The sequence below is a fragment of the Gallus gallus genome, chromosome 22, assembly GCF_016699485.2.
Source record: "Gallus gallus isolate bGalGal1 chromosome 22, bGalGal1.mat.broiler.GRCg7b, whole genome shotgun sequence".
Taxonomy (NCBI): domain Eukaryota; kingdom Metazoa; phylum Chordata; class Aves; order Galliformes; family Phasianidae; genus Gallus; species Gallus gallus.
In genome coordinates, this window is record NC_052553.1 from 4,660,719 (window position 1) to 4,678,533 (window position 17,815).

The 17,815-nt window shown below is 52.1% G+C and overlaps 1 long non-coding RNA gene across 7 annotated transcripts; it reads left to right on the plus strand.

Annotated features, from left to right (window-relative positions):
- The first annotated feature begins 1,981 nt into the window (after nucleotides 1-1,981).
- On the plus strand, nucleotides 1,982-10,499 carry LOC107049416. 7 transcript variants are annotated; one of them, XR_005841569.2, is made up of 6 exons: nucleotides 1,982-2,018; nucleotides 2,544-2,708; nucleotides 4,191-4,324; nucleotides 5,732-5,915; nucleotides 8,682-8,892; nucleotides 10,444-10,499. It is a non-coding gene; the product is annotated as an uncharacterized LOC107049416 (long non-coding RNA). The 7 variants fall into 7 exon arrangements; XR_005841566.2 differs by lacking the exon at nucleotides 10,444-10,499 and having other exon boundaries at nucleotides 8,682-9,371; XR_005841565.2 differs by lacking the exons at nucleotides 8,682-8,892; nucleotides 10,444-10,499 and adding an exon at nucleotides 7,090-7,255 and having other exon boundaries at nucleotides 5,732-6,667.
- Nucleotides 10,500-17,815: the final 7,316 nt, after the last annotated feature.

The following is a 17,815-nucleotide window of genomic DNA, read 5'->3' on the forward strand; positions in this document are numbered from 1 at the left end:
GTCGAGGCTGCTGGAGACATCAGGGCTCAGTGGCTCCGTGGCAGTGATGCGCTGCATCAGCTCTTGCGTTTGGCAGCTGTTTGCAATGGCTTTGGTCCCCTCTCTTGTGACACCGGGCAGGTCCTGCTTGTGCTGGGGGACCTCCAGAGCACTCTCCAGAGCTGCTTCTGAAAAAGCAAGAACATCCCCCCGAACGATGATGGCAGCCTTCCCACAGCCACTCGGTGCAGGCAGCCACCTCTGGGGGTCACCTCTGCGGAGCACAGTCTCACCGTCAATCCAGGTGAGCAAACGGTCCATTTCCACATCATCGTTGTCAAGTCTGTGGGTGCTGGGTGTCTCTTCTGGAAAAGGCAGAAAATGCCCAGCGGGGCAATGGCAATGGCAATGCCGGCTTTCCCACGCCCACTCAGTGCAGACACCCCCCCAGCAGCTCTGCTGCCCCTCCGAGAGAGACTCACCGTTGTTGATCCACGTGAGCAGGTCATGGATGTCTGCGTCGTCGTCCAGGATGCCTGTCTTGGATGTGACTTCTGGAAAAGGCAGAAAATGCCCAGTGGGGCAATGCCAGCTTTCTTTTCCACACCCAGTGTGGGTGGGTGCCAGCAACCCCCCGCCAGCTCTGCTGCCCCCAAACTCACCGTCGTTGAGCCATGCCAGGAGATGCTGGATGTCTGCCACGTCCTCCGGGATGTCTGCGCTCGCTGTGGCTGCTGGAAAAGCAAGGACATCCCCAGTGGGGCAATGCCAGCTTTCCCACAGCCACCCGGTGCGGACAGCCTGCCGCACGCCCCGCAGCCCCCAAACTCACCCCCTGAGTCCAGCGCTGCGGTGCTGCAGCCCAGCGGAGCCGTGGCGGGATGGGGGCAGCCGTCGGTGGGCGCTGGGTGCCCCTGGTCCTCCGTGAGCACCACGGCGTCCTGAAAGGGCTCCATCGGCGACTCCCAGGTGGCGGGCAGGGTGCAGGGCACGGGGAGCACCTGCTCCTGCAGTGGTGGTACCTGCAAAAGAACTGGCGGGGGGCCGGGGCGGCCGGGGGCCTGCGGCAGGCAGGTGCCTGCGGGCTGCGGGGGCTCCCCGTGGAACACGGCCCCAGGCCACAGCCCCATCGGCTGCTGGGGCAGCAGCGTCCCTGCCAGCAGGGGATGTCCCCAGCAGTGAGCAGGGGCAGTGGGGGGAGCCCTAGCTGGGTGCAGCCCCCCAGGTAGCAGCTGCAGCAGCGGTAAGTGCAGCCCCCCAGTTGGGGGCAGGCCCCCAGGTGGCAGTTGAGCCCAAGCACAGCCAGGGCCTTCTGGCTTAGGATGGAGGGGGACCAGGCACATTTGAGCCCTCCTCTTGGCCCAGACCCAGGCCACGGGGCCTAGTATGGAGGAGGACCAGGCACAGTTGGGGCTGCTTTGGGGCACAGGATGGAGGGGGGCCTGGCACAGTCGGGGCTGCTTTGGGGCCCAGGATGGAGGAGACCCAGGCACAGTTGGGGCTGCTTTGGGGCCTTGGCTGGTGGGAGGCCCGGCACAGCCAGAGCCTTTGTGGCTGCACTCCCTCTGTACAGTTCAACCTTGATCCATAAGCTAAAATGGTAACTGTAGTGAAAGGCAGTAGCTGATCCAGCTGCTTTCCTGTATTTTAATTTTCCTAAGAATGGGGAAGGACTCAAGCTAGTGAAGAAAGAGCCCTTTCTGAAGAACAGGACTCAGAAAGTATGAGCACAGAGCAGATCTCCCAGTAGAGATTCTTCCCCTTAGACAGGCAGCCCTTAAACTGAGGGTGGGGAGGGCTGGAGCCAGGCTCCACCCCTTTTTTGCCCAGGTGAAATGCTTGCAGCTGTGCTCCACAGCAGAATCGTGTTTTAATAATGCCTGTGGAAGCCTGTGACATAAAAGAATCCTTTCTTCCTTCTTTCTTTCTGGTTTGTGTTTGTTGCTTGCAGTTCCAAGCAGGTGGACTCTCAGTGTCTTGCAAGTGCCACCTAGCAGCAGCAGGTCCAGCCAGGAGGCACAGCACCCTGCAACCTCCAGGTGAGTGACAGCAGGCAGGCAGGCCTTTGGGCTCTGCAGGGTCATTGTGTGGAGCATTATGCCCAGGAACAGCTGAGTGTAAAGATGATGTCCGAGCTGCAGAGCTAAGCATAACGGAGAGGCACGGCGGCTCAGCTCGTTTCCCAGCGTAAGGCAGGAAATAAGAGCCACGAGGGATATGCAGACGCTTTCTGCTTTTGTCTGTTGCCTCCCTCCTTCTGCCCCTGTCAGAGGGGAGGAACGAGCTGCACTTGCACATGGATGTTGCTCTCACGGCCACTCCCCCCTCAGGTTGGAGCATTCCTGGCTGCAGGATGGGCAAACCTAAGTTCTTGCCTGATTGTGTCTGTAAAGCTTAAAAAGGGAGACGAACTATGGCCTCTTGGCTCATGAAGTGAGAGAGGGGATGCTGTGCTATTGGGCTGCAGCCAAGAGTCTGAGAGAGTGTGTGTTATGTGAGATTTGAGAGACAGTTCTGGGGAGTGTGGGAGGAGTGCAAACGTGCGAGGGTGCTTTTCCTTTCAGGGGCCTTTGTGCACCACCAGATGTTGATGCCCTAGAAGCACGGTGCGGAGCACATCCTGGGATCAAGGTGCCACGGACTGGAAAATGCTGCTGTGGCGGAGTTCCTGTGTGAAGACAAAACTCCCAGTCCCCCAGAAACTGTGGAGGCAGAAGAGCAGTGACAAGGTATCTACATGTCTATCTGTGTATGTGCACAGCAGGCCCAGCTGCCCCTGCTTCCTCCCTCCCCGGGATCTGTTCCTGCTGCTGCTGGAGTCTCCTCTGGCCACGGTGGCGTGGGGCTGAGTTCTTTTGTCAAACAGGATCTACCGTTTGTCAACCCATTGTGACCGGGCCTGATCCCCTGGTTGACCTTTAATGAATCCCAACATTATCCATCCCATAACCTACCCTGGCACCGAGGTAAGGTGCAGTCCACCTGGCCCCGTGGACTTGGGCATCCAGCTTTCGGAGCAGGTCCAAAACCATCTCATTGTGGATTATGCATGGCCTATTCGGGTCCCCATTCCTATCTACCAGCACAGGGGACTGTGTTCCCAGGAAGTAATGAGTCTTGCTATTAAAGACTGAGGCAACGAAGGCATTAAGTACCTCAGCCTTGTCCTGATCCTTGGTCACCAAGTTGCCCTCGGCATCCAAGAAGGGATGGAGATTCTCCCTAGCCCTCCTCTTGCTGTAGATGTATTTACAGAAATATTTATTGTTGCCCTTTACCTAGGTGGCCAAGCTCAGTTCTAGCTGGGCTTTGGCTTTTCTAATTTTCTCCCTGCACATATTTGCTACGTACCTGTAATCATCATAAGAAGCTTGCCCACTCTTCCACAGACCATACTCTGTGGAATCAGCTCCTGCACCTTTAAAATTACTTCCTGGAAGTACTGCCAGCCTTCCTGGGCTCCCACGCCCTCCAAAAGTACTTCCCAAGGGACCCTCTCAACCATGGTCCTCAAGAGGTTCAAGTTTGCTCTCTGGAAGTCCAAGGTGGCAGTTCTGCTGACTCCCCTCTGTGGTTCAACAAGGATTGAGAAATCTAGCATCTCACGATCCCTTTGCCCCAGGCGGCCTCCAGCCTTGACATCCCCCACAAGACCTTCTCTGTTAACAAACAGCAGGATTTTGCTTCCCCTTGCTGGCTGCCTCACCAGCTGTGTCAGGAAGTGATCTCCCACACACTCGAAGGAACCTCTGGGACTGTTCCCTATCTGCTGTATTATAAATCCAGCAGATGTCTGGGACTTTGCAATAGCCCACAAGAACAAGGGGAGAGACCTTGAGACCTCATGCGGCTGTCTCTAAAGTGTCTTGCCCACCTCTTCATCCTGGTTGGGTGGCCTGTAGCACACTCCCACGATAAGGTCAGTCTTACTGGCCTTTGCTTTTCTTCTGACCTAGAAGCTCTCAACCCTATCATCGGCCATCCTTCATCTCCAGACAGTTCCCATTCTTCTTAACGTAGAGGGCTGCACCACTGCCTTTCCTGCCTTGCCTCTCTCTTTTGAAAAGTCGCTAGCCATCCATCACAGCACTCCAGCTGTGTGAGTCATTCCACCACGTTTCTGTGATTTCCAAGTGATTTTTCTCCTGTTTTTTGATTCCAACAAAAGCCACTTAGGATTATTTTGATTGTTATTCTTTTTTTAATGGCAGGCATTGTGATCAACTTAAAAAAGGAATGCAGGAAGAATAGCTTTGTTTGCATTCTGGTAACTGCTGAGGCTTTGGCTGACGACAGCTTTCAGCTGCACCTGAACTAGGCTGGATTTGTCTCCTGCTCTCCATAGGTGAGTGTTTCTCTTGCAGACCTTTGAGTCAATGATTCCCCTGCTATTTGTCTCTTCTGGTTGCTGGAGAGAAGAGCTCCAATGTCACATCCGGATCCGTAAGGTGATCAAGCTTGGTGATTGTCAGTAATTCAGGATATGCTTGCTTTTCTTTAAGTGAACTAAGGGATAAGCTATCTACCATGCTGTGCCATTTCTTTTCCTGTGCGTAATGCCAAGGGATAGGGCTGCAGGTGCCTGCTGGTTCACAGGACATGCCAGAGCTTTGTACACAGCTTAAGTGATGGAACAGGAAAGACTCCAATATGGTAAAAACGGGATTTCTAGTGTTTTGGTACGTATATTCAAGTCAGTATGGGTCCATTTCAGACAGCATCGTCTCACATCTGTTTGTTGTCTCATATCAAATGAATTTTTACTCATTTGGTTACATACATACTCCACCCATAGTTTGCGTCTTGTCTTCTTAGGGTGAGGTTTGCCTGCTGAACAGCAAGACCAAAGAAGCTGAAATTACAGAAGCAGAGAAGCAAAGACCGCTTAGAGGCTCAATGCAGTACGGATCAGTTAGAGTATGACTTGGAAGTTGTTGTGTTCTGGGTCTTAGGTGGGATGAGACACGGGTGTGAATGTTACAGCCAAGTGTTTTTCCCTTGTTCATTGTTCACCTGCTGCCATGCAAGGCAGCTCTTCTTTTCCCTGCCTCTGCTTTTCTTGTTGCATGCATATGCATCGCAAAATCTCTGAACAGATTTCTTTTCATGTGTTAACAGTGTATAGCTAGAAGTGGGGCTTATCTCAGCCTTTTGCCTCATCATCTGATGGAGATTGGTTGTGTATGGGGGAGTTTGCACGAATTATTAGCATCTCACCAAAAGCAAGGAACAGAAAAAGAAAGAAAAAAAACACCAAACCACCCTAAAAGCTGCATAAATGACTATAGCTGAGCCAGCAGGAAATATTACCTGCAGTTTGCAGAGTCTATCCTTTGTCCTCGTTTTGCTCAGCACTGACTGGATGGGGTTAACAGTGACCACTAATGAAGGAGCTCTGCTACCTGTCTCAGCAGTGCTCCAGTCTTTGTTGCTGCGTTATGAATGCACTGCTCCTCCTGACACATTTTTTCACGCCCTCGGTTGTTATCTGAGCAGTGTTAGCCCCCACGAGCTATGCAGTCAGGGCCTGCTTGCTCCAGGTGCTCCATAAGCACAGCAGAAGGATGCCAGGGGGCTTGCAGGCAGTGTGTGCATGCTGTTGCTCTCTCCAAGAAGCCCCTGTTTTGGCTAGCTGCAGAAGAAACCATTTTTTCCTTGGTCAGATCCTTGCAAACACAGTGCAAGCGTACAGAACGGTGCAGTGTCTAGCTGTCTTTTGGCAGTACGTGCCACGAGGTTATCTATTTTTCAGGCAGAGAAGTGCGTCCAGGCAGTTTGGAGAACTGCTGGCTCAGGCTTCACCTCCACTAATCCAAGTTCAGTCACGTTCCTCAGAAGAACCTGCATCAAGCCGTGGTTTTAAGCTGCAGATGGAGTTCTTCTCGCAGGACTGAAGTGCTGGAGCTCTCTGAGCTCCGAAGGCACCCTGAACTCATGTGAGTGTGACTGGCTGCTTTGCTTTTGGCAAGAGACCCTTTAGAGCCCCAGAGTGCGCTGTGCAGAGTCTCTAAGGAGAGGACTCCTGAGGCCGAATTGATTTGTATCCCACGGGAGGCTTTTTCTTGGTTGGCAACGTGCTTAAAAAAGAAAGAAATGCAAATGGGCATTTCCACGTGACTGTATTCTGCTCAGTGCAGTGTCTGCCTGTGTTGCAGAATGAGCTCCATGGCACTGCAAAGAATGCACCAAAGTAAGTAGTGCAGGAAAGCATTTTTTCCAGTTAGAACGTTGGCCTTCCAAAGCAGGCCTGCCTTGGTTGCACTGGCTTGCATCTCAGCTGGTGTTCTGTTGTCAGGGTTCCCGTATTTCTAGCGGTTGGCAGGGAGGTGGCTCATGCCATCGTAAGGCCGTGGTGATGTGACGGTAAGAATGTCCCATGTCAAGTAAAAGATGGCTGTGTGGGACGAGGGGAAGCCATGGCCTGACAGCTGCCCTTCTGGTCAGCAGTGGGATTCTGCGGGGTCCATTAGAAGGCCATTTCTCTGTAATGCTTTCACTGTTGGTTCCATTCAAGATGTGGCCGTTGTATGAAGTAAGTTTGTGGTTGGTGTGAAGCTGGGAGGAATGTTGACTGCCTTGGGGGTTGAGAGGCCTTGCAGCAAGATGTGGAGAAATGTGAGGGTGGTCCCCATCTGCATGAAGAAGAGCAAGCGCTGCGTTCTGCACCTGGGATGCGGCAGCCCTGGCTGTACGTACAGAGTGGGGGGGCGAGGGGCTGGAGATCAGCCCTGCCAAAAGGGAGGGATGTGGGCGTTGTGGTTGCTGACAACTTGAATCTGAGCTGGCAGTGTGCCCTGGGCACAGGGTTTGAGTTTGGGTGGTCCTTTGGGGAGCCAGGGGTTGGACTTGATGGTCCCTGTGTCCTTTAAGAAGGCCGAATAGTCTTTCAGTGATTGTTCTGGGCAGCTCACACCACTGGGTGTATAATTCATTTCACTTGGAATTTCAGGGTCAGACATAAATGTTATTATCCGCTTCAGAGAAAGAAGTGGGAGGCTGAACTGCTATTTGGAAAAATGAAAAATGTTTAAAATGCTTTTTGCAAGATAAGCCCTCAGCAAACAGTTGTCCTGTTCCACTTTTGGCCAGTCTCAGATGCTTGTCTTCCAGAATGTCTGTGTGTGGATGAATCGCAACAGGATCCTGGGAACTTTTAAGAAAGGGAGGAAGGAGGACCTGGGGAACTACAGGCCGGTGAGCCTCACCTCTGTGCCTGGGAAGATCATGGAGCAGATCCTCCTAGGAGCTATGTTAAGGCACACATGAGACAAAGAGATCCGAGACAGCCAGCATGGCTTCACCAAGAGCAGATTGTGCCTGACCAATCTGGTGGCCTTCTGTGGTGGAGTGATGGCTTTGGTCGACGGGGGAAGGGCGGTGGATGTCATCTACCTGGACTTCTACAGAGCCTTTGACATGGTCCCTCAGCACATCCTGCTCTCTAAATTAAAGAGGTATAGATTGGAAGGATGGACTGTTCAGTGGAGTAGGATTTGGCTGGCTGGACACAGCCAAAGGGTTGTGACGAATGGTTTTGTGCCAGGGTGGAGGCTGATCACAAGCAGTGTCCCTCAGGGGTTGGTCTTGGGAGCGGTGCTCCTCAGCATCTTCATCAGGGACACAGACAATGGCATCGAGTGCACCCTCAGCAAGTTTGCAGATGATACAAACTGGGCAGAGCAGTCGATAGTCTGGAAGGAAGGGAAGCCATCCAGAGGGACCTGGACAGGCTGGAGAGGCTGTGGGTGTCCCATCGCTGGAGGCATTCAAGGCCAAGCTAGCCATGTTTGCCTTCTGTAGTTATCAGTGGGGCAAGAAGAAAATGAAGAGTACAATGAAGTGCAGAGTGCTTTTCTTGTATTGTTCAACTGCAAGTTCCTGTTTTCTCAAAGGCAAAAAGAATTCTGAGCTCAGCAAAAACAATTAAGGCAGTCATTTTAAGTATTAATTTCTGATGATGGTGGCTGCCTGTGTTCGGAGGTCACACTTAGTTGAATCACACTGCGCCTGTGGAAATTCTGCTGAGCAATTAGCAAAAATACCCTTGTCATTAGGAAGAAACAAGAACACTGTTCTCCATAAAGTAATCAGTGGCGTTTCAGCAAGTGACACCTCTTTGTTTTACAGGAGAAAAAAACTACAGGTGAGCCTAACCTATCAATTAACTGAGAACAAAACGTTAGGAAGGACAAGACTGTGCTTGAGTTTTCCCAGTAATGAGTGCCTGAATTCCAGAGTGGGTTTCTGAATCTTTGTTTCATCCTACGGGTCCTATGAAGGACTGTGCCTTCACTGTAATCTGCATCAGAAATGCCTCCTTTCTCAGTGCAAATCCAGCCAGTGGATTAAGGGCAAAAATAATGTGCAGAGTAGGACTTCCATAGTACTCTGTATTATAGAACTCTAAATGCAGACTATAATACTCTATATTACAGGGCCTCTAAATACAGACTGCTTCAACACACTTGAAATCAGCACACCTTTGAATCTGATGCAAAGAGATGAATGTTTGGTTGTTTTGTTTGTTTGTTTTTAAATCTCTTTGAACAGCCAGATCAAGTAGCTGAGAAGCCTCGTTCCAGCTTTTCTGTAAAACATGAGTCATGAGGAGTGCTTTCTCTAACAGTGGTAGTGTTGGGACACACGCTTCTCTTTTTGCCACAGACTGAGCATTGTTCTCTCTCCTTCTTCATATCTTGCAGGACAGATTGTTTCACGTGTAATGAAAAGCTAGTGTCCAGAAGATCACTGCGGCCAGATGCCAATTTTGATGCCCTCGTCAGTAAGACTCGTCCAAGCCCTGATGTATGTGAAGCTCATCAGGAGGGAATGCTGGCAAGAATCAGCTAACACAATAGCAGCAAGCTTACAGTGGCAGTGTTCAGGAAGGGTGACGATTCAGGCTGGGAGCAGGTATGTCATCCCCTGACTTGACCACATGTAACCTGATGCTAGAAGTACACCACGTCCTCCCTCCCTGCATGGCAAGAGATGGCTCTCTTCTCCTGCAAAGGCAGCCCAAGTAACTTCTGTGTGCTGACTAGAGGGAGAAAACTTGGTGTCACTCCTTGCAAGTCCTGTGGCAGCCAGATATTGTGTTAGCCACTCACAGGTAGCATGTCTTTGGTATCAGGGTGGAAGAGAATGAACTCAGTAGGAGCGCTGCTGTCATAGGCCACCAAGGGCCCGGGATGCCTGGCTGAAATTTGATGTTGCAGATACCTTGGTGTCACTGGAATCCATGGAGTTGACACAGTCCTCTGATGGCTGGATTTCTGCTTGCTAAGGGTATTCCTTTGGGTTTCTTGGCTTTTCAGGTGATTTTTGCTTTGCTTTCCTTGGCTTTTTAGTACTTCCTCCTTCTGTTATTGCTCCTGGCTTTGTTTTGCGTTGCTCTTTGGTTTTTCTTTTGTATCTTTGCCTTGCATTGCTCGAGAATTTTCGTTTCTTCCTTCTCTTCAGTGCTAAGCATTGGTGAGTGTTTTTCTCTTTGTACTGTGTTTGGCTTCTTTGGTTTGCCACGATATACACGAGTAAAGCAAATGAATGGAATACGAGATGGTGACCTTGTTTTGTTAGCTTTGTTTTCCTTGCTTGGTTATTTTTCCCCGTGTTGCTTTTCAGTAGTGCGCCTTTTGCTTTGCTTTCCATTGTCTTTGTGTCTGGTTGGTTGGCTCTTTGTCTAAGCTGTCCCTTTCTTTGCATTAGCTTCTTCCTCCCAGAGGAGAGCATTCCTTGCCTTTTCAGAGGATGGTTCTTGGCTTTGCTTGGAGTTTCTCCCTTGCTCTTCATTCTTGGTTGCCTTACCTGGCTTTGCCTTCCTTGTCCCCTTGCCCCGGCCTTGCTCTTCCTTTGCCTTCACTTACCTGATGTGCTCTCTCCCTTGATTGTTCTGTTCTGTCTGTTCCTTTCTGGCTTCTTGCACTGCAGCCTCCTCTCTGGGCTTTCCTGCCGTGCTTGATGCATTTGCAGCTCCTTGGAGTTTCCCAGGTGGGTCCACGCCTCCTGGGCCTCCTTGCCTCTTCCCTTGTGGTGCTCTTGTGGCTTTTTCTCCAGCTGGCTGGATCCATGCGGGCCTATTGCCCCATTTTCTCGGCATTGGTGTATGTGGATTGTTCTCTGTCATCTTCCCAGGCCTAGATGCTGAGTTTTTGCCTCTTCCAGACTCTGTTGTCGTCTTTGCTTTTCCGTGAGAGTGTATTCTGTTCTGTTAGCGTTGGTTGCTTGTTTTTGAATTTGGTGTTTGTTGTTGTTTCATTTATTGTTATTGGCTTTCTTTGATGTGCGTGGGGTTTTTTTGTTCTTTTTTTCAGTTTGGTGCTCTTTTTTTTTCTTTGCTGTTCATTTCCTTGCACTGTATGTTTTTCCTAGTAGTGTTTCTTTTCTTTCTCTTGTACTAGAAATTTTAGCTCCTAACACTAATCCAAATGTATAAACCAAAAGTTTGAACTCTAAATCACACAGGTGTATGGGAACTGTATAATCACAGCCTGACCCTCTGTTTGACCACCTGAGGCGAGTGCTGAGTCAGCTGCAGGGGCACAGGTGATGGCAGTTTCAGCTGAGTGACCGGAAGGGGTGGACCCTGGCTGCAGCCCTGCTAGACCCCATGTAAGGGCTGACTCCCAAGGAGGAAGGATCTCTCTCTGGAGGTCACCCTTAGTGGAGCCCTTCTGCGCGCCCAGGGTACGGGTAAGCTTTTTATGCCTTTCCTCCTTTGGAAACGCGATCACCTCTCTGGTCCTTTACCTATTTGCCTTACAATCTGTTTGCCATACACACAGGTAAGGTTTAACCCTCCTAATGGGTAGCCCTGAAGCCTTTTCTGTAAACGCAACAGGGATAGGGTTAGCCCTCATCAAGTAAGGGCCACCCTTAGTCCTAAAACCAAAGGGTAGCCCTTAACCATTACGAGAATGGGAATCCTTCGCTCTAATCCGATGTGGTAACCGTTCACCTGTCACAGAAGGGAAGCCCTTCATCCTAACCTACTATGGTAACTCTTCATCCTAAACGCTAGCCCCTAACTCTAACCGTTAAGCCAATCCTTAGGGGTTTTCCTTAAGCCTTTACTCTAACTCGACTTAGAATCATAGAATCCTAGAATCGCTAAGGTTGGAAAACACCCACAGGATCATCCAGTCCAACCATTCGCCCTTCACCAATGGTTCCCGCTAAACCATGTCCCTCAACACAACTTCCAAACGCTCTTTGACCACTACCAGGGTCGGTGACTCCACCACCTCTCTGGGCAGCCCATTCCAGTGCCTGACCACCCTTTCAGAGCAGTAGTATTTCCTAACATCCTGCCTGAATCTTTCCTGGCGCAGCTTGAAGCCGTTCCCTCTTGTCCTATCACTGTCACCCGGGAGAAGAGGCTGACCCCCAGCTCACTACAGCCTCCCTTCAGGTAGTTGTAGAGAGCGCTAAGGTCTCCCCTGGGCCTCCTCTTCTCTAGTCTGAACAACCCCAGCTCCTTCAGGTGCTCTTCATAAGTTCTGTGCTCCAGAGCCCTCACCAGCCACGATCTTCAAGCTTCTGGAGGAGAATACTGTGGGAGACAGTGTCAAAGGCCTTGCTGAAGTCTAGGTAGACCATATCAGCAGCCTTTCCCTCATCCACCAGACGGGTCACTGCATCATAGAAGGAGATCAGGTTGGTCAAGCAGGACCTGCCCTTTGTGAACCCATGCTGGCTAGGCCTGATCCCCCGGCTGTCCCGCATGTGCCGCGTGATCTCCCTCAAGGGAATCTGCTCCATAATCTGCCCCGACACCGAGGTCAGGCTAACAGGCCTGTAGTTCCCCGGATCCTCCCTGCAGCCCTTCTTGTAGATGGGAGTCACATTGGCAAGCCTCCAGTCTTCTGGGACCTCACCCGTCAACAAGGAGCGCTGATAGATGATGGAAAGCGGCTCGGCTATCTCCTCCGCCAGTTCCCTCAGCACTCTCGGGTGAATCTCCTCCGGTCCCATGGACTTGTGGCAGTCCAGTTGGAGTAGCAGGTCTCTGACTGTTTCCTCCTGAATTATGGGGGGTTCAGTCTGCTCCCCAGCCAAGGCTGCCAGGTCAGAGAGTGGAGAAACCTGAGGATAACCGGTCTGTCTTTTAAAGACAGATGTAAAGAAGGCATTCAGAACATCTGCCTTTTCCTTATCCTCAGTGGTCACATTGCCAGCCTCATCCAGTAGAGAATGGAGATTCTCCCTGGTCCTCCTCTTGCTGTTGATAAACTTGTAGAAGAGTTTCTTGTTCCCTTTTACCCCAGCAGCCAGGTTGAGTTCAAGCTGGGCTTTAGCCTTTCTGATTTTCTCCCTGCACATCTTAACAACTTCTTGGTATTCTTTCCGGGTTGCCCGTCCCTTCTTCCACAGGAGGTGGATTCTCTTTTTCTCCTGGAGCCTCAAGAATAGTTCCCTATTCATCCGCGTCGGCTCATTTTGCGGCTCAGGGGGACAGCCTGCTCCTGCGCCTTGAAGACCTCCTTCTTAAAGAGCAACCAGCCATCTTGGACCCCTTTTCTCTCTAAGACTGAGCCCCAGGGGACTCTCCCTACTAGTCTCCTGAACAATTCAAAGTCTGCCCTCCTGGAAGTCCAAGGTAGCAGTTCTGCTGTTCCCCCTCGTGCCTCAACCAAGAATCGAGAACTCTACCATGTCGTGGTCACTCTGCCCAAGACAGCCCCCAACCTCTACATCTCCCACCAGACCTTCTCTGTTTGTGAACAGCAGGTCTAACGGGGCAGCTCCTCTCGTAGGTTCTCTTATCATCTGCATCAAGAAGTTGTCCTCCATACATTCCAGAAACCTCCTAGACTGCTTCTTCTGTGCTAACTTGTATTCCCAGCATATGTCAGGAAAGTTGAAGTCCCCCATGAGGACAAGGGCCGGGGATCGCGCAGCTTCCGCCAGCTGCTCATACAACACCTCATCTGTCTCTTCATCCTGGTTTGGCGGTCTCTAACAGACGCCCACCAGGATGTCTGCCTTGTCGGCTCTTCCCCTGATCTTAACCCATAAGGATTCAACCTTCTTTTCCCCAGTCATAAGTTCAGTAACCTCAATGCACTCTTTAACGTAGAGAGCCACTCCACCACCCCTTCTTCCCTGCCTATCCTTCCTGAAGAGTTTGTAGCCATCCATTGCAGCACTCCAGTCGTGGGAGTGGTCCCTCCACGTTTCTGTAATGGCAACTAGGTCATAGTTTGCCTGCTGCACAATGGCTTCTAACTCTTCTTGTTTGTTGCCCGTGCTGCGTGCATTGGTATAGACACACTTTAGCTGGGCCTCTCTCCTCACCCCTAATCCTATTATCGCTCCCCCAGGCTCACCTCTAGCAGGCCTGGTTTTATCCCCTTCCCCCCTCATGTCTAGTTCAAAGCCCTCTCTACTAGTCCTGCCAGCTCCTGGGCAAGGATCCGTTTCCCCCTTTGAGACAGGTGATACCCATCTGCAGACCTCAGGCCAGGGGCCGAGTAGACCGCCCCATGACCAAAGAACCTGAGGTTCTTGTGCTTGCACCAGCCTCTCAGCCATGTGTTTATGCGATGGGTTTTCCTGGTTATTGCATTGTCTATCCCTGCCACTGTAGGAATACCTGCAAATATTACTTGTATGCCTGCATTGTCAAGTAAACTCCCTAGCCCCCTAAACTTGGTAGCATTTCCACGTGAAGCCTTATCTAATGCAGTAACCCGCCAATCTGATGGCAAAGGGTAACGGTCCGCAGTTAGTAGTAAGACTAAATAGTAGCACTGAACCGTAATCCAGCAGGGGATGAGGCCGAGCTTGTCTTCTGCCAGGGCTGCTCTCAGCCCCAGGGCACGGCGAGCGGCTGCAGGCAGTGCATCTCCCAGCTGAGGTGCCTGTAAACATCTGCCAGCTGTCCTTGTGGACGGCCCGTCATCGTCATGGGAACTGATTGTAACAGCACAAAGGTTCCAGGAGCGTGGGTGATGTCAGCTGTGACATCCTCTGGGGGGCCTGGAGCCGCCCTTTTTTGGCCTTGCAGCCCATCAAGCCAAGGCCTGCTGTCCTGCATGTGGTCCAGCCAGAGGGGCCAGACCCAGCTGGCCCTTAGGGACCTCCTTTGACCCAGGCCTCCATCTGGAGTGTACCTCTGGTTAACCCAGAATGGCAACTGTAGACCAAGGCTATCACAGGCAGAGTTTTCCCTTGCCCAGGGAGCGGAAAGGACTCAGTCCAGTAAATGAAGATGGAACTGCTTACCCCTTTGTGAGGAAGAGGGCTCACACCGTACTAAACAAGAGCAGAATTTGAAGCAGTGATCCTTCCCTTGGGGCAGCCAGCCCTGAAATGAGGTGAGGGAGGGGTGGAACCAGGCTGCCCCCCTTTGTCATCCAGGTGAATTGCTTCCCTCTTTTTGCTCCTGAGCAGAACAAGATTTGATGAGGAGGAAAGCCTGTGAAGTCCAAAAAGACTGCTTTCATCCTTCCTTCCCGTTTGTGTTAGCTGGCTGTCACGGAGTTATCTAGATCTGTGTATGCCTGTGGCGGGGCAGTGGGCCTGTTTTCCTGTGTTTGGCTTCCTTGCTTTGCCATGATGCTGTCTTGAGTTCATGTGCTGGACTCTTGTATTGCGTGTCTTTGTTTTGCTTTGCTCTGTTTTCCTTGTTGTTTGCCGTTCTTTTGTCAGTCTTGCTTTATTGCTGCTCCTGTGTTGCAATACCTTTGTTTTGTTCAGATGTGGTGATGGATACTTTTTCCTTTCCCGTTCTTGGAACTCTTTTCTCCCTCCTTCAGGGTGTTCCTCTTTGTTTCTCGGCTTTTCAGGTGATTTTGCTTTGCCTTCCTTGGCTTTTTGGAACTCGGGAAAAGGTACCGAGGTGCATGGATATGGAGAAGAAAAGCTCTCCTGCTGTGGCTGAGAGGTGATGCAAAGGAGGCCTCCCGAGCAAGCACCACAAAGGCAGCTTGCTTCTCCAGAGGCTGCAGCATAAGCTCGTGTTCCTTGTGGAGGACTGCGTTGTGCATCTGCAGGAGCTGCTTTGGCCTGGAGGATTTTGTGGAGTTGCTGCCAGTCGTTGCTCGGATGAAGTGAGGCTTTTGTCCTTGTATCTGTGCAGGAAAGCAGTGCGGAGGGAACGTGTGTGGTGAGATGCTGAGGAGAGATTGCCTTCCTTGCCCCAGCAGGCTGCTTGTGTCCTGGTGATGCACGGTGACGAGAAGGCTGCTGTTCTGTGAGTAAGCCTGCCCCGTGGGAGTAATGGTTGTGGCCCTTTGGGCAAGTCTCTGAGGAGAGGTCTTTGGGCAGGCTGGTTGCTTTGCTGGGCAAGTGCCATTTCAGTTGTTTGTTGCCATGCTTGGTTGGTGCTTGTTTGAGAAATAGGTCGTCCTCTAGACGAGCAGTGCTCTGGCAGCAGGGGAGTGAGAAATGTCATGTCCACCCAGTCTTCTCCACGAGCCTTAAGCTGCCTTTCCCCAGTTGTCTGTAAATGGCTGTAGAAATGGCAGGGGGAGAAATGGGGAAGAGGGAGGTGCGGTTTCTGTGCATGCTCTTAGCAGGTGTCAGCTCCTAAGAGCTGGGAGCCCTGCAGAGCGTCCTGGGTTTGTTTTGCTTCCTTGTTGGAGCTGTTGGGATGCTTTTGTGGGTGCTTTGTGCGTTTGAAGTCCCTGTGAACTCTGCTGAGACCAGTGGTGTCCTAGGGAGAGCCCCGCTGCCCCCTTTTTGTTGGGGCTGTTTTCTTCCCTCTGGAGGTTAAAAGGGCCTTCAGAAACCCAGCAGTACAACTTGCTGCTGCTCCAGCCTGTCAAGTGGAGATGATGAAGTGTGACGGCCATTGGGGCAGGGAGGAAAGCAGCTAAGAAATGGTGTTCCCGTAGACTGTGTGGAGCTTGTTCTTGTGAAACGGTCCCTTGTGCTGCCAGAATCTCTCTGACTTTCAGTCATGGCCTCTTCCTCCTGGCTTTCAAGATGTTCAGAGGCATTGCTAAGAAAGAAAGAGCAGAGCTCTTCCTAGGCCATGGCAGAGTTGACCTTTCCAGGTGTATGCCAGAGCATGAAGCATGGTCAACAAGCACGGGGTAGCAGCAGCTGGAAACAGGGGAAGCTTCCACAGAGCCCCCCGCTGGAGTCCCCGGGTGATGAGCTGAAGCTGATTTTGGCAGCATGAAACCGGTGGTTTTCCGGGATGTGTGCCGTATAGGGCTCAGGGCTGTCACTGGGGTTGCTTTCACAGGACGCCCCCCAGCCCAGCTCAGGACCCACGGTGAGTCTGTGGGTGACAAATGTGTCACTGAGAGACAGCATCAGGGTGGGAATGCGTGGACCATAGTGCCCAGGGCAGAGCCAAGCGGTGCTGGGGGTGGGGGGGGTCAGCCCCAGGGAGAAAGTCTCCTCCAGGGAAGAAATGGATTGCTTAGCTCCCCACTAAGCTCCCATTGCCTCCCAGTATTGTCTAGAGGCTTCCTGTGCTAAACTCAGTGCCCCCCAGTGCTGCCTGCGGCCCTCAATAGCCTCCCAGTGCCCTGCAGTGGGCTTCCCAGTGCCTCCAGTACTGCCCAGTGCCCCCAGCTCAACACACCCACTGCTCAGTCCGTGACCATCTCCTTCCCCAGGAACAGCACAAGGCAACAGAGACGTTGACAGCAGCGATGGTGATGGAGATGTTGAGAGTGGAGGAGCTCTTGGCTCGCTGCAGCCACCCCAGCATCCCCGGAGGTGGGCACGGGGGAGCCTGGGGGGGGGCTTTGGTGCTGCACAAACGACTGCAGGCAGAGGTTTGGCGTTCACTTTCCTACACGTTTAATAATTTAACGTACAAAACAGCAAATAAATGATGATATTCCCAACCTTCTCCCACCCTAACAATTGTTTCTGATCCCACCCCTTAAAATTCCCACCCTCTGATCAATTTACCACCCCCCAACTCCCACCCCGCAATCAATTGCTCACCACCCACCCTCCTCCCCCCCCGCTCCCTCCCACCAATAGTTCCCTCCCTCTGCAAAATACCTCCCAGCCCCCCACATTCCCACCCCAACAATTCCTTCTTCCAAATTCCAACAACTTGGGAGTGTAACGTGATCAGAGTACAATTTCTCCCCCAGAATTGCCACCCCACAGAATTCCCTCCCCCTCCCCCCATCTTCAATGCCAGCAGTTACAGAATGTCCAATCGTTTTTGATGCCAACCATCTCCCACGGCAGCCATTTCTGATCCCAGCAGTTCCCCGCCCCCCAAATTCCCACCCCAACAATTTCACAGTACAGCCATTTCATTTCCAACCTCAGAAAGATCCCAGGACCCCAAGAGTTCCCACCCCAAATTCCCTCCCCCACCCCAGATTCCCACCCCAACAATATCACAGTACAGCCTTTTCATTTCCAGCCCCAAAAAGATCCCAGCGCCCCAAGAATTCCCACCCAAAGAGTTCCCACCCAAAATTCCCTCCCCCCACCCCGCAACCATCCCCTCCCCACCCATTTCCCACCCCCCAGCCAACATTGCCCAGCCCAAAGCTTTGACAGTCCAAGCCTTTGGCGGTCCATCAGCTTCAGAGTCCCGCATTGCCCCAGCCCAAGATGCCGTTTGTGGACAGCCCAGTTTTGGAGGGGTAGGGCTGGGGCCGGTGCTGGTGCCCCCGGAACACTGCCGCTGCTGTCTGGGCATGGTGGGGGCCAGCGAGGAGCCCAGGGCTCCAGGGAGCCGTCTTGGTCGGCTATGGCCACGTCTCCTGCTCCAGCAAGTGGGCCGGTTTCTTGGTGCGCTCCCGCTCGAGCCGCTGTTGGGCTGTGATGGGCACCCCATCAGGGCACAGTCCTCCTGCTGCCCGCCCACCGTGCTGACACAGCCAGCTTGGCCTAGCGCCGGTGTTTG